The sequence below is a fragment of the Muntiacus reevesi genome, chromosome 12, assembly GCF_963930625.1.
Source record: "Muntiacus reevesi chromosome 12, mMunRee1.1, whole genome shotgun sequence".
Classification (NCBI taxonomy): Eukaryota; Metazoa; Chordata; class Mammalia; order Artiodactyla; family Cervidae; genus Muntiacus; species Muntiacus reevesi.
The window spans coordinates 9311483-9329058 of record NC_089260.1 but is presented as its reverse complement, the minus strand read 5'-3'; positions in this window follow the sequence as shown (position 1 = coordinate 9329058).

The window sequence follows — 17576 nt, the reverse complement described above, 5'->3', positions numbered from 1 at the left end:
TTCAACATTACTGTAATACAAATCTATGCCCCAACCACTAATGCTGAAGAAGCTGAAGTAGAACAGTTCTATGAAGACACACACACACATGCACACAAAAACTGTTCCTTTCATCATAGGGGAATGAAATGCAAAAGGAGGAAGTCAAAAGATACCTGGAATAACAGGCAGATTTGGTCTTGGAGTATAAGGTGAAGCAGGGAAAAGACTAACAGAGTTTTGCCAAGAGAATACACGGGTCATTGAAATCACCCTCTTCCAACAACACAAGAGATGACTCTACACATGGACATCACCAGATGGTCAACACCAAAATCAGACTGATTACATTCTTTGTAGCTGAACACAGAGAAGCTCTATACTACAGTCAGCAAAAACAAGACCCAGAGCTGACTCTAACTCAGATCATGAGCTCCTTAATGCAAAAATAATTGAAGAAAGTAGGGAAAACCACTAGGCCATTCAGATATGCCTAAATCAATTTCCTTATGATTATAAGGTAAAAGTGACAAATAGACTCAAGGGATTAAACCTGATCGAGTCCCTGAAGAACTATGGATGGAAGTTCATAACATTTTACAGGAGGAGGTGACCAAAATGGTCCCAAAGGGGAAAAAATGAAAGAAGGCAAAATGCCTGTCTGAGGAGGTCTTACAAATAGCTGAGAAAGGAAGAGATGTGAAGAGCAAAGGGGAAAAGGGAAGTATATACCCAACCAAATGCAGAGTTCCAGGAATAGAAAGGTGAGATAAGAAAGCCTTCTTAGTGAACAATACAAAGAAATAGAGGAAAACAATGGAATGGGACAGATTAGACATCTCTTCAAGAAAATTAGAGATACCAAGGGAACATTTCATGCAAAGATGAGCACAATAAAGGACAGAAATGGTATGGACATAACAGAAGCAGAAAATATTAAGAAGAGGTGGCAAGAGTACACAGAAGAACTGTACAAAATGATCTTAATAACCTATATAGCCGCTATGGTTTGCTCTCACCTAGAGCCAGACATCCTGGAGTGTGAAGCCAAGTGGACCTGAGGAAACATTCCTATGAACAAAGCTAATGGAGATGATGCAATTCCAGCTGAGCTATTTAAAATCATAAAAAATGGTACTGTTAAGGTGCTACATTCAATATCTCAGCAAATTTGGAAAACTCAGCAATGGCCACAGGATTGGAAAAGCTCAGTTTTCATTCCAATCCCAAAGGAGGCCATTGCCAAACAGTGTTCAAACTACTGTATAATGGTGCTCATTTCATATCCTAGCAAGGTAGTGCTGACAATCCTTCAAGCTATGGATTTTAAATACATGTACCAAGAACTTCCAGATGTACAGGCTGGATTTAGAAAAGGCAGAGGAACCAGAGATCAAATTGCCAACTTCTGTTTGATCATAGAAAAAACAAGAGAATTCCAGAAAAATATCTACTTCAGCTTCGTTGACTATGCTAAAGCCTTTGACTGTGTGGATCACAACAAACGGTAGTAAATTCTTACAAAGATAAGAATACCAGACCAGCTTACCTGCCTCCTTAAAAACCTGTATGCAGATCAAGATGCAACAGTTAGCACCACACGTGGAAAAATGGACTGGTTCCAAATAGAGAAAGAGGACATTAAGGCTACATTTTGTCACCCTGCTTATTTAACTTATATGCAGAGTACATCATAAGAAATGCTGGACTGGATGAAACACAAGTTGGAATCAAGATTGCTGGGAGAAATATCAATAACTTCAGATATGCAGATGGCACCACACTTAACGGCAGAAAGCAAAGAAGAAGTAAAGAGCCTCTTGATGAGAGTGAAAAAGTTGGCTTAAAACTCGACATTCAGAAAACTAAGATCATGACATTGGGTCCCATCACTTTATGGCAAATAGATGGGGAAACAATGGAAACAGTGACAGACTATTTTGGGGGGCTCCAAAATCACTGCAGATGGTGACTGCAGCCATGAAATTAAAAGACACTGGCTCCTTGGATGAAAAGCTATGACCAACCTAGACAGAATATTAAAAAGCAGAGACATTACTTTACCAACAAAGGTCAATCTAGTCAAAGCTATGGTTTTTCCAGTAGTGACGTATGGATGTGAGAGTTGGACTATAAAGAAAGTTGAGCACCTCAGATTTGATGCTTTTGAACTGTGGTGTTGGAGAAGACTCTTGAGAGTCCCTTGGACTGCAAGGAGATCCAACCAGTCCATCCTAAAGGAAATCAGTCCTTAATATTCACTGGAAGGACTGATGCTAAAGCTGAAACTCGAATACTTTGGCCACCTGATGCAAAGAGCTGACTCATTTGAAAAGACCCTGATGCTTGGAAAGATTGAGAGCAGGAGGAGAAGGGGACAACAGAGGTTGAATGGCGTCACTAACTCAATGGACATGAATTTGAGTAAACTCTGGGAGTTGATGATGGACAGGGAAGCCTGGAGTGCTGCAGTCCATGGGGTCACAAAGGGTCAGACACAACTGAGGAATTGAACTGAACTGTCACCCTGCTTATCTAGCTTATATGCAGAGTACATCCTGTGAAATGCTGGGCTGGCTGAATCACAGGCTGGAGTCAAGATTGCTGAGAGAAATATCAACAACCTCAGATATGCAGATGATACCACTCTAATGGCAGAAAGTGAAGGAGAACTAAAGAACCTCTTGATGAAGGTGAAAAATGAGAGTGAAAAAGTTGGCTTAAAACTCAACATTCAAAAAGCAAAGCTCAAGGCAGCCAATCTCATCACTTCATGGAATAGATGGGGGAAAAATGGAAACAGTGACAGATTTTCTTTTGGGGGGTTCCAAAATCACTGTCGATGGTGACTGCAGCCAGGAAATGAACAGATGCTTGTTCTTTGGAAGGAAAGCCCTGACATACCTTGACACTGTTTTAAAAAGCAGAGACATCACTTTGCCAACAAAGGTCCCTATAGTCAAAGTTATGGTTTTACCAGTAATCATGTAAGGTTGTGAGAGTTGGACCATAAAGAAGACTGGACATTGAAGAATTGATGCTTTCAAACTGTGGTGGTGGAGAAGATGCCTGAGAGTCCCTTGGACTGCAAGGAGACCAGTCCATCTTAATAGAAATCAACCCTGAACATTCATTGGAAGGACTGATGTTGAAGCTCAAGCTCCAATACTTTGGCCACCTGATGCAAAGAGCTGACTGTGGAAAAGACCCTGATGCTGGGAAAGATTGAGGGCAGGAGGAGAAGGGGGCAACAGGATGAGGTAGTTGGATGGCATCATAGACTGAACAGACATGAGTCTGAGCAAACTCCAGGACATAGTGGAGAACAGGGAAGCCTGGTGTGCTGCAGTGCATGGGGTCTCAAATTATGGAACACGACTTGGTGACTGAACAACAAAATGATTCACTCAAAGCCAACAATGATTTAAACCATTTTAGTAACTTAAAGGAAGCATCTAGAACAGTGCCTGGCAGTTAGGACAGGTTCAACATATACTATCTTGATAGCTATTAACAAATGTTGGCTTTATTATTAATATTACCTTGAAGTCTTACATAAGCTTACCTGAACTGAGTCATGTAAGATTTTCCACATCTTTCATTTACTTCCAAACAAGAAAGCAAAATATGCACTCATTTGCATAATGCTTGTGACTGAATTTGGATTCATACCTATATGAAGTTTGCTTTGGTGAAATGTATGTCTCTGTTTCTTCTCAAGGAAGGGATTTATAAATAATCAGCAAACATTTAAAATAGTGAATGTGTGAGTGAAACTGTTACAATCAACTTGACCTTAAACTCACTGACTTACCCAGAACACACACATCAGAGGGCACATTTCATAAAGATTCTTAAACTAGATTAGCTATGTTTTACTTTTCTCTTTAAATTATCAATTTTTTTCACCATGAATACAGATTAGTGAATGACCCAGCAGAACAAGACCCCACAGTTTGACCCTAATCAGCACCAAATAATATCCCCGAGTAAATATATTGCCTAATTTGCTGCATAATAGCCTTTGAGCAATATCCAAGGCACAAGTCAACCATTGGCTCTGTGTTTCTGACACACTTTCCTTCAATCTAGATAGTATTTTCAGGCAGGACTTAAGATTTTCTGTAGGCTTGAAGTAAACCTATTCTTTATAAATCAATATTAGACAATAATATTAACTTTTTACCAAGAGAAGAGTGATAACCCTATTGTAGCTTGGTTGATGACAAGCACTTTGGTAATTTCTTAGGAAAAGTATTTCCTGTTGATCATTAAAAGCCAAATTTTGTGTTACTTCCCCGCCTGGATTAAATAAATACTATTAGTTTTTCAACTGTGTACAATAAATATGGATTTCAAGACTTATTTGTCTGTGTATCTTAAAACATTTATGAACATTGAACAGATGAATTTGTTTTAAGCATATTTTTTTCATTTGAACACTTTCCCAATGGTTTTTAATATGGATACCGTTCATCCCATATCGAATAAAGCAACTTTTAGTTTATATAATATCTTGACCCAAATCACATTGTCTCCATAAATATTTTACAGTCTGTGGGCAACAAAATCATGATTACCACAGTCACGTCTGCACTTACAGGTAATACACCATAAAACATGGGTTGTTTTCTCTCCTCTAGTTTTTGAGAGAGGGAATTGGTGTCTGCATTTGCCCAAGTGAGTTTTCTTTTTTTCCCTTTTTTAACACTAACTAGCTCCTTTGGGGTAAGATGTTAGAAACATGGGTCTGTGCCAAGTTACTTTCTGTATAAAATTCATAAAAGAACAAGAAAACATGGCTTATTTTACTTCTTTCCAGCTGGTTTTCTCTGAAAGAAGAAAGTTTGAGGCTTTCATTATCCTGAATAATAGAATGAAGCTACTCCATGACTGATTGGGAAGAAGTTACGGTGCTGTTGAAAAGAGCAAAGTAAAATAAGGTGGAGATATTTCTTTCTTTTAAGAGCTGGCAATCATCTCTCCTTTTAGCGACTGATTTGTCACATACTTTGAAATTAGAGTATTTCATATAAACATCAATACTTTGAAAATGTGCTTAAAGAGATTCAAGAAAGTTAATATGGTTTATAAATTCCTTAGGTCACCTTTTGCTCTTATAGTATAAAAGGCACTGATACACTCGATCGCTCAATGAAATGCAACCATCTTGGAAAATTAAATAAGGTGGGTTTTTGCATTGGTGTTTCTCTCCCCACAACCCCAGAGTGGTAAAATCATTTTATTCCTACTTAATTGTTATCTACTAAGGTAAGCTAAATAAAATTTGTGCATTTAAGAAAGGATTTCTTTAAACGTCTAAAAACCAAGCTGTCATTTCACAGAGAAACCCCTTTAGCATTTGTCTCTGTTAACTAATGATCAGTCTAGCCAGAAACTACCCTGTCTAAATAGTTTTAAAAATAATAGAGAAGTAACAGAATGAATACACATTTATGTGTTTACGCTTTTTCTGTTGGCTCACGATAAAATAGCTATGTCACTTTTGTATGAGATAATAAAGTATGCTTCTGTGAATTTATGTAAGTATTCAGAGGAAGCTTGACTATGATATTTTATACATGATATGACATAGTTCTTGGAAAGGCAAATGAAAACCATCTCCACAGTACCTTATAATCACAATTAGATTTGCGTAGTGACTATTGCTTGTGGACTTACCTGTCTTTACTCCCAGCTTATTTCTTCCAATAATAGACACTGCTTCGCTTGGGCAAGGGTGGGGAATACAAACAAGGCAAAGCCTGCCTACAGCGAAAGCTACAAGGGACAGGCACCAGTATTCAACCAGCTTAACTGGGGATTTCTCAGACTGGTGCTTACAGAGAAAAAGTCTCTTTCTTTTGTATGCTCAAGACACTCTAAAGATGCAAGTTTGGAGCTACCAGTCACTGAATCCCCTACAGTGGTTTCAGCAGTCTAGGAGATTGAAGCTGGCACATAAAAGAAAAAAGATCAGAGATGAAGCAAAAGGAACTCTGATGGTGTTTAGTCTCAGCTTCCATTTGTCCACAAAACCAATTCTATTCCTCATTCTCACATAATCTGGTCATGTGAGGCAACAAATCCCTCATTTTAGCTACAATATTTTGACTTGGGTTTCTTTCTTTCTCAGCAAAAATAATCCTGACCAAGGAATGTATGAATATAATTAGCTTCTGTTAGATGTCAGTTTAGAAAGACTGGAAGTACACCTGACCCAAATCTCTCTTCCATCAGTTTTTCAAGATCCTAGGAAAACCCTGAAATTCTAGTTCAAGTGTATATTTCCCCTACAATAAACAAGCATTAAGAAGTTGTTTCTGATCTCTGGTTTGAGGATGTCAGAATAGATACAATATTATCTTCTTCTCCTCTTGAAAATCCTCTAAAATACTACGAGATTTTTTTTTAAGTTGTATATGCTAAGAAATTTTATTTTTATAAGGTTAAATGTCTCTAGTAGTAAGACTAGAAACACAAACTCTATCTTAAGCAAAATTGAGTGTTGTCTATTCCACCCAAATATAATTTCAAAAATGACAAAAGTAAAGATCACAGAATGTCACTTGCAACTACTGATCTCAGATAAAGAGGAGTTCAGTTCTTCAAAATACATCAATGTATCCAGAAGATACAAACAAGGAAGCAAAAATACTGATTCTGATAATGATATTGATTGCATGGATTACAACTGGTAACTTGTGTAGGACCTCACTAACAGGAGAAGAAGGCAATGCTGGGCAGAATGAGGAAACGTATAGTCAGGCTATTTTTGCAGGAAGCAGTCTATACATGAGACACCATAGGGGAAAGTGAGTCTAAATTTCAAGCAGCCCTAGAGCTGCATATTCTCATCACCTGAGAATAAATAAAGATTAAGACAATCCCCTACCCCAATCAGTTCAGTTCAGTTGGGTCGCTCAGTCGTGTCCGACTCTTTGCGACCCCATGAACCGCAGCACGCCAGTCCTCCCTGTCCATCACCAACTCCCGGAGTTTACTCAAACTCATATCCATCGAGTCGGTGATGCCATCCAACCGTCTCATCCTCTGTCGTCCCCTTCTCTTCCTGCCCTCAATCTTTCCCAGCATCAGGGGCTTTTCCAATACACACACACACACAATTCTTGACCGTGAGCCAAGAACACAAACCCAGAACACTGAATCAGTCTCTCCTCTCCATGAAGCTCCTATGGACAAAAGATTCAGGTAGAATTCTTATAATTTAAAAATGACTAATTATTCAAAATTATCAGAATAGTATCTATATACAAATATTACAAATAAGAGGATAAACAAATGGCAGACAAAAAGTAGTCAACATTATACATATATACACATACAAACACACACGCAAGCATATACAAAACCTATGATTAAATATCTTGCCATAAACTCAGTTAGGAAAGGTGAAATAAAGCAATATATGATGGATGTATAAACACGAGGCAGTAAAAGCTAGGATAATAACAGGAAGATAAACTTAGAATCAGAGGTCACATTATAATCAACACAAAATAAACACTGCAGATTATACAGTCAGACATACAGAAGATAGGACTGAGAACAAACAGTGAAAAGAAATGGAAATGAGCCTAGATTTAAAAAAATTTTAAAGGGATAATAGATACAAAGTATGATAAAGGAGATGCAATATATGCATAACTGGTAGTTCTGAAATATAAAATCTCAATAAATAGAAAAAAACTTTCAAAGGTTCTACGAAAGAAAATTTTCCAGGAAAAAATGTTTTCAAATAGAAAAAAAGCTCTCTATGCTCCAGATGGGGAAAATAATGATACAAACGGTCATATCCTGGTAAAGAAGCTAAAGTTCAAATATAAAGAAAGATTCCTTTAAGTTGTAAAATGCTGTACTCATTATGCCAACAAATTTGGACAACTCAGCAGTGGTCACAGACTGGAAAGGTTCAGTTTTCATTCCAATCGCAAAGAAAAGTAATGGTAAAGAACTACCATACAATTGCACTGATTTCACATGCTAGCAAGAATATGCTCAAAATCTTACAAGCTAGGCTTCAGCAGTATGTGAACTGCGAAATTCTAGATGTACAAGCTGGATTTAGGAAAGGCAGATGTACCAGAGATTATATTGCCAATGTACGCTGGATCATAGAAAAAGAAAAGGAATTTAAAAAATAATCTACTTTTGCTTCATTGCTATGCTAAACCTTTGACTGTGTGGACCACAACAAACTGTGGAATATTCTTAAAGAGATGGGAATACCAGACCACCTTACCTGCCTCCTGAGAAACCTGTATGCAGGACAAGAAGCAATAGTTAGAACTTGACATGGAACAATGGACTGGTTGCAAATAGGGAAAGGAGTACATCAAGGTTGTATATTGTCACCCTGCTTATTTAACTTACATGCAGAGTACATCATGCGAAATGCTGGGCTGAAATAAAGTACAAGCTGAAATCAAGATTAACAGGAGAAATATCAGTAACCTCAGATATGCAGATGACAACACCCTAATGGCAGAAAGTGAAGAAGAACTAGAGCCTCTTGATGAAGGTGAGAGAAGAGTGTGAAAAAGCTGGCTCAGAACTCAACATTCAAAAAACTAAGATCGTGGCATCTTGTCCTATCAGTTCATGGCAAATGAAGTGAAGTGAAGGTCACTCAGTTGTGTCTGACTCTGCAACCCCATGGACTAAGCAGTCCATGGAATTCTCCAGACCAGAATACTGGAGTGGGCAGCCTTTCCCTTCTCCAGGGGATCTTCCCAACCCAGGGATCAAACCCAGGTCTCCTGCATTGCAGGCAGATTCTTTACCAACTGAGCCACAAGGAAAGCCCAAGAATACTGGACTGGGTAGCCTATCCCTTCTTCAGGGGATCTTCCTGACCCAGGAATCAAACCAGGATCTCCTACACTGCAGGTAGATTCTTTACTAACTGAGCTATGAGTGATAATAGATGGGGAAATTATGGTAAATAGATTGGGAAAATGTGGAAACCGTAACAGATTTCATTTTTTCAGTCTCCAAAATCCCTACAGATGGTGACTGCAGCCACAAAATTAAAAGACACTTGCTCCTTGGAAGAAAAGCTGTGACAAACCTTGACAGTGTATTAAAAAGCAGAGACATCACTTTACTGACAAAGGTCTGCATAGTCAAAGCTATGGTTTTTCCAGAAGTCATGTATGGATGTGAGAGTTGGACCATAAAGAAGGCTGAGTGCCAAAGAATTGATGCTTTTGAACTGTGGTGTTGGAGAAGACTCTTGAGAGTCCCCTGGACTGCAAGGAGATCCAACCAGTCCATCTTAAAGGAAATCAACCCTGAGTATTCATTCATTGGAAGGACTGATGCTGAAGCTGAAGCTCCAATACTTTGGCCACCTTATGCGAAGGGCTGACTTATTAGAAAAAACCCTGATGCTGGGAAAGATTGAGGGCAGGAGGAGAAGGGAGCGACAGAGGATAAGATGGTTGGATGACATCACCAACTCAGTGGACGTGAGTTTGAGCAAACTCAGAGAGAAAGTGAAGGACCAAGAAGCCTAGGCACTGAATTTTGGGGTCACAAAGAGTCAAACATGACTTACTGAGTGGACAGCAACAGTAAGGAGAGAAATTCAGAATCGCCTCAGATTTCTCCACAGTAAACTTCAAAGTGGAAGTGAGTTGTACAACACCCTTGAAGTTTTCAGAGAAAGTATGATCACAGCAACTAATGGTGATTTTCCTTGCCTAGGGAAAGCTTCAGGAGGGTATGGGAAAATAGCATAAGAGTTTGAAAGGTTAGCAAGGCACAGTGGTTGTCGAGTCACTTTTGTTTCCTGACCGTCTTCTAGTTCCATTATTTTTAAATTAAGAACCTGCCGGTTTCTCTCTACTTTCTCATCATCTGTAGTTTGGATTTTCAAGACACTGTAAAGATGAAAGTTTGGAGCTACCAATCACTGAATCCCCTACAGTGGTTTCAGTCAGGCCAGGAAATTGAAGCTGATACATAAAGGGACACATAATTCCTGCAATTCCAGACAGGAATTTTCCCCTGTTAGTTGTAAATAGTGAACAAAATATATCTGTTCCCATCTAAAACAATTCTTGTATTTCTACACTGAATTCTAGTCTGGCCCCATGGTAGTCAAGGTTTTTGCTCTTGCAAATATACTTTGTTTTGCATTATTGTCTTTATTTTATGTTGTTTCATCACTAGAACATATTGCCATTTTCCCCTTTTGGATTTATTTTCTCATTCCTGTTTCTCTCTTCAATTCTCTTGCTAAATTTTTCTCCCAGCAGGTCACTGAAAACTCTCTGTTGATGTCTTCAAACACTTTCATCTTTGCAAATATAATCATCTGTCACTCTTCACATTCTATCCTTTGGCCTAACAAACATGATCACAGAATCCAGAGGATGTAAACCCTGTTTTGGATTTATTGGGGTTAAATAGACTTCTGTGGGAATAACCTAGAGCAAGAGTCTCTTAAAAGACCCACAGTCACCATAGGGTTTTCAAAATAATCTTTATAACACAAAATTAGCCTTGTTACTTTAACATACCATTCACCAGGAATGGTGCCAATAAAATGGCAGAATAGGAAGCCCCAGGCCTCTTTTCATCCTCCTACAAAAACACAAATTTAACAATGCTCTATGGACCAAATAACTCTATGAAAACATAGTTCATTTCACAATTAAGGACTCTACTTCTATTCTTGAAGTCTTCATTATTTAGTTTCTTTGTTTAAGCCAGTTGTTTTTAATATGGTGCCTATAGACCCCTTAACAATTCTCAAGTGGTCTTTAGAGAGACTGTGAATTCCCTTAATTCTTATGCAAATTTTGTAGAAATTTACAAATGAACATTGTTTTTTGGGGGAGAAGACCCACAGTTTTCAACAAATTGATATACATGAATTAAAGGAAGGAAAAAATAATAATAATAAAGGAAGATTGGGGAGGTACCACAGTGTACTTGCGAGATTGTTTTTAAAAGCGTAATATCCTACAGCCCAATCAGACAAGAAAAACAAATAAAAGGAATTCAGTTTAAAGAGAAAGAAGCAAAACTGTCTCTGCTTGCAGATGACATGATACTATCTATAAAAATATCCTAACGATGCCACCAAAAAACTCCTAGAACTACCAATGAATTCAGTAAAGTTGCAGGATACAAAATTAACATACAGAAATCTGTTGCATTTCTATTCACTAAGAGCAAACTATCAAAAAGAGAAATTAGGAGAACAATCTCATTTACAATTGCATCAAAAACAACAAAATATCAGGGAATAAATCTAAGCAAAATGGTAAAAGTCTGCACTCAGAAAGCTATAAGACATTGTGCTCATGAATTGAAGGAATTAATATTGTTAAAATGACCATACTGCCCCAGGCAATATACAGATTCAACGCAATCCTTATCAAAGTACCAATAGCATTTTTCACAGAACTAAAACAAATAATTCTAAGATTTTCACGGAAACACAAAAGACATCAATTAGCCAAAAGAATCTTGAGAAGGAAGATCAAAGTTGGAGGTATCATCCTCTGTGATTTCAAACTAGACTGCAAAGCTAATCTAATCAAAACTACAAAGCTACTAATCGAAGCAATGTTTTATTGGCACAAACACATACACAGATCAATGGAACAGAATAAAATGCTGAGAAATTAACCCACACTTACATGGGCAAATATTCCATGACAAAGCAGGCAAGGGTATACAAGGGGGAAAAGATAGCCTTTACAGTAAATAATGTTAGGAAAACCAGACAGTTATATGTAAAAGAGCCCACCAACTGGTATGGTAAGCTCTCATACCATGTACAAAAATAAACTCAAAATAGGTTAAAGATTTAAATGTAAAACCTGAAATCATAAAACTTCTAGAGGAAAACATATGTAATATGCTCTTTGACATTGGTCTTAGTAATAATTTTTGGATCTGATTCATCAGGCAAGGATAAAAAGCAAAAATAAATGGGTCTACATAAAGCTAAAAGGTTTTACATCAACAAAGCAAAACGTGATATTTCACTTACTGAATGTGATAAGCTATATCTGATAAGGGGTAATATCCAAAATACACAAAGAACTCATACAACTCAACATCAAAAAACAAAAATTAAAAATGAGCAGAGGGCCTGAACAGATATCTTACCAAGGAGGCCAACAGACACATCAAAAGATGCTCAGCATCACTTCAATGTCACTGATCATCTGGGAAATGCAAATCAAAACCACAAAAAGGTATCACCTCCACCTGTTACAATGGCTATTATCAGACAAACAAATGACAAGTGTTGGGGAGAATGATGGAGAAAAGGAAACTCTTGTGCACTGTTGGTGGGGAGGTAAGTTGGTGCAGCCACTATAGAAAACAGCATGGAGATGCCTCAAAAAATTGAAAACAGAACTACCAGATGACCCAGCAATTCTACTTCTGGGTTTTTATCTGAAGACTTAAAAAAACACTAATTCAAAAAATATTTGCACCTTTATGTTTGTTGCCACATTGTTCACAATAGTCAAGATATGGAAACCACCTAAGTGCACATCAATAGATGAATAAAGAGGTTTAGATGGATAGATATGGATCAACAGATGAGTTTACATATATTCATACAGAATGAATGAATGAAAGAATTCATCCATAGAAGAGTGAAACTCTGCCATATGCAACAACAAAGATGGACCTAGAGGGTATTACGGCAAGTGAAATAAGCCAAAGAAAGACCGATAGCATGCGATACCTTTACATGTGGAACCTAGAATACAAAATGAATTATTAAATATAACAAGCCAAAAATGGGCTTATAGATATGGATAACGAACAGGAGGGTGCCAGAAGTGGGATGCTATGAGTGAAATAGATGGGGGAGCTTAAGGGGTTCAAACTTCCAGGTGCAAAATAAATGAGTCATAGGGATGAAATGTACAGCTTGGGGGATATAGGCAATATAATTAATTAACTATCTCTGAGTGGTTACAGAGGGTAACTCGGCTAATCAGGGTGACCATTCTGTAATTTATAAACATATTGAATCACTATGTGGTACACAGAGAACTAACATGGTGTTGTAGGCCGATTATACTTCCAAAACTATCTGAGAAATAGAGATTAGATTACCACCAAAAGCAGGGAATGAGGGGAGGAGACACTGGATGAGGACATCAAAAGGTACAAACTTCCAGTTATAAGATAAATAAGTACTGGGGATGTAATGACTACAGTATGATTAATATCAGTAATGCTGCTCTATGTTACATATGAAAGTTGTCAAAAGAGTAAGTCATAATGTTCTTGTCATAAGGAAAATGATCTTTTTCTTTTTCTTTTGATATGATGGACCTTCACTAAACTTGCTGTGGTAATCATTCCCTTGTGGTAATCAAGGCAAATCACTAAACCTGCACAGATTCGTATGTCAATTACATCTCAATAAAATTGGAAGAAAAATTACAAGATACTCAAAATATTATTGTGCTCTTTCTTAAAAACTATTTTGACCCTTTGTGTCAAAAAGGAAAACTGACAGGGGGATCATTTCTATAAATGAATCATGTTTATGTCCGGAAGCATTTAATTATGTTAGGCATCTTGGCAAAAGGAGCAGATACGTGCTTTAGAAGTGAAGGTACCTAGTCCTCGTGTGCTACCCATCAGCTAGGCTGGGCCAGGGCGTGGAGTTTCATTTTCACTGAGGCTGGACTTTGGAAACCCAGCCACAGCCTTCTGTCCTCTTTCCTCCCTTTTCCTCTTTCTTTATCTCAAACCATTATTCGAGAAATAGTTATGTAGCAGGGAGAATCAGCCCCACTTCCCCAATCAATGTCTTTCTCTCTCTCCCTGCCAAGAGTTGGGGGGGAGTGTGGGGGAAGTGGTGGGTTTGGCAGCTGTCAACCCATCATTATGGGCTCACTGTCCCATCTGCACCGTGGAGACTGGTGCAGTCAGGGGGGTTTTACCCAAACAGGCTCCCAGGGGAACAGTAACATACCTCTTGATTTGGCCCGTGAAGTTATACTTGTGATTATTAATAGACAAGATAAGAGGCTAGTGCTCTATTCATCCATGCTAGAGCTAATTATTCAATTTGATCTAAGCTGATTAGAATACTGATAGATCCCCCACACCACGTTTAGAGCCACAGCAAGCAGTGGCCAAGAGCCTTGACACAGTGCTGCCGTTTGGGTTTATCAGAGAGAAGAGAAGGGCGGGGGTGAGGTGGGGTGGTGGGGGGAGAAGCTGCTTTGGTTGATTAGCAATGTGCTGCATGGGACCATTTATAATGAAGCATATCATTTAAATTTTCCTTTACAAATGAGTCCAACACTCGTTGCAGACTGCAGGCTCTGTTAATTGTCACAAACATTGCCTTTTTTTTTTTTTTTTAACATTATTAGCTCTTTGGCAGGATCTCCATTGTTGACTAAAAACTTGGCATGATCAGGGCTTGCTGAATAATTTAGGTGGTTGGCAGCTGGAGAAGGAGAACACACACATCTAGGCAGACAGACATGCTGCTTGAGCTCTTTATGTAACAGGACTGTATACAAAGCAGAGTATAGTCGGCAGTGACTTCTGTGTCTGTTTATAGGTAAACACTGATGTTAGTTTTATAGGAAAACTGGAGGGACACTTCTCACAAATTGTATGCAGCATACGAGACAGATGCACTGGAGGACTGTTCAAATGACTCGGATCATCTCCGACTCTCACAGAATGTGATTGCTGGAGTTTTCACACGCCAGTACTTACACTGCCTCTACAGTGGGGTATTTGAGGCCTTGATTGCTGGCTACAGCAGCTCTGATAGGAGGTAGAGGCACCTAAAGCCCTGAAAACTTTCAAGCAGCAGACCAGAAAGATTCTTGAGTCACAGAGACGCTGAGATGCACTCATTTGGGAAGTGCATGTGTTTAATTATGGTTGGTGGGAATATACAACCACTGCCTTAGGTGGAAGGCCAAAAGGAAGGTCACACATAGAATGGCAAATACTTCTGTACACACATGGTACTTTTGTTCATTAACCAGACCCATTGATTCTCTTGTGCTATCAGGACTGCACAAGATTCAAAAGACAAAAAATCAACTCAAACCTTCTTAAGCCAATAGGATTTATCCACCCAGATAGGTGGAAATATGGAGGTAGAACTGGGTGGATAAGACTCAAATGTTGATACCAAGATACTGTTTTTCTGCCTCCACCATAGAAATTTTCTTCTTTTCATTCTCAAAAAAGGCTCATCCTTTTAACAATTGGCCACCACAATTTCCGCCTCATGCCACACCCTATGCAAAGTCTGTATAAAAGACTGAGATGGCGCCAGTGACAAGTCTGGCATTGAGTCTTAACATTCTGTGGATTAAACAATATTACTACTCTTTCCTAAAGCATTTATCAGAGACCTGGAGCTGGGTTTGGGGGAGGGTAAGATACCCAAATAAAAATTGCAAAGTAAGGATATTGGATGACCAAAAAAAAACTTAAAATAAAAGTATAATGGGTACAGTTTTCCTTAGCTTGCTTTGTTTTCGAGGCTGAGGTCAGTTTCTACTTATCTATTCTATTTGCTGGTCTGAAGATAGTTTTTGAACAACAAAATATATTAATGAAATACTTGGGTGAGTGTATGGCCATAATCAGACCTATTAAAGCCTTGAAGATACAGCAAGAGCTAGATCCCCAGAAGTACATAACCCTGGTGCAATGAAAACTGCCTTGCAGAGTAATGAGCTGAGTACTTCTGCACTAGTGTGGCCACATCCCCAGCCTATAGAAAGTCCAGTTGGCCATCTTTGACCCCAAGCTCCATAGTCATTTCTTCTCTGTGCTAAATACACTGAGTCTTGAACTTTAGGTGCTCCTCTGAGAGGAGAGGAACTCAGAGCCTTCGAAAAGCTATGTTTTACTAGCCTCATTTTTTTTTAAAATCTGCTTGATTACCAGGTTTGTAGAAAATCAAGGTGCAAATTATGTTTATTTGAGTATGAGTCCTCTCTTGTCAACCTTTATATTTGGACCATCCTTTATAGTTTGCCTACAACATGTAAAATTTCACAGCAAAGTCAATTGACCCTTATCAGGGTGGAATCCATGAGCATGAAGATACCCAACTGCGCTGATCTGCCTTTCGTGGAGGTTTCATAGGCCGTCATAAGCATATTCAAATTGTGCAACTTCCAATAAGTGGATCTGCTGTATGTTCTTACTAGCAGGATCTATCTTGATTCTAGCCTTTCAAGGGTTCTGTTTTTTCAAGGGTTTCCCTCTTAGCTCAGTTGGTAGAGAATCTGCCTGCAAATGCAGGAGACCCTGGTTCAATTCCTGGGTTGGGAAGATCCCCTGGAGAAAGGATAGGCTACACACTCCAGCATTCTTGGGCTTCCCTTGTGACTCAGCTGGTAAAGAATCCACCTGTAATGCAGGAGACCTGGGTTTGATCCCTGGGTTGAGAAGAACTCTGGAGAAGGGAAAGGCTGCCCACTCCAGTACTCTGGCCTGGAGAATTCCATGGACTGTACAGTTCATGGAGTTGCAAAAAGTCAGACGTGACCGAGCGACTTTTCACTCTGATTTTTAAAGAGCAGCAAACAGCACTGTGACTCACATCAGAGAAATGTCTCCCACCTTGGTTAGCTCCCTCATCTGCTTTTTCACAGGGTGTCAAGAAGAGTTCAGGGTAAAGATTGATTTAAGATGATCTGCAAGAGCAGCTACATAAAATGATAAAAATAAGAAAGAAGGAAGACAATGACAGTGAAGAGGCATGGAAGGACACAGATAGAATCAAGAGATTTAAGGAGATAGAACTGATGAGATTTAGTTCATTCTTCCTTCTATCAGTTTCTAGCACAGGTTATTCTCTTCCTTTGACTTTCTCTTCCACCTAATATTTCTAAAACCCACCAGCCTCTCTCTTGTCTACTATGACTCTTTTGCACTTCCTCCAGTTAAATGAAGGAAATATAGCTCATATATCTACCTAATAGTCCAGAGACTATGGCACAACATTCAGAAATATTTAAAACCACTCTCCTCAGTAGTGTGATAATTTGAATATGCCACAAAAATCAAATGCTTTTGCCAAGGTAACACTGTCCATGTTGCACAAATAGGGGTATCACTCAAACAGAGGTCAGTGGAGAGCTGTGATTCAGCAGTCTTACATTTAGGTTCAGGTTGCTAGAACAGTGGACGGTTATTACCAGAACATCCTTGGGCTTCTATATGTCCCTTCATTCTGGCTTCGAGAGCTGCCACTCAAACTGTAAGAAGAAGTTTAATTAAAAATACACAAAAAAGCAATATTTGTTTCTCTATGTATTCTGGTTATAGGTGTGGTTCTCAACCAACAAAAACTACAAGCTGAATATAGCACAAACATTTGAATATCATTTCCAACAATATTATTGGTATCCTTGTGTTTCCAGAATGAACATCTGATTACTATTAAACTTTATTCTCCTAGAAAAATAATTCTCTCCAATCACATGAGTGTTGTTGAATTGTAGCCAAAGAAATATGTTTCAGTAGTTCCTTACAGTATACATTTCATTATGTATTAATGAATCAAACAAATCAATGTTTTAAAAGACCAT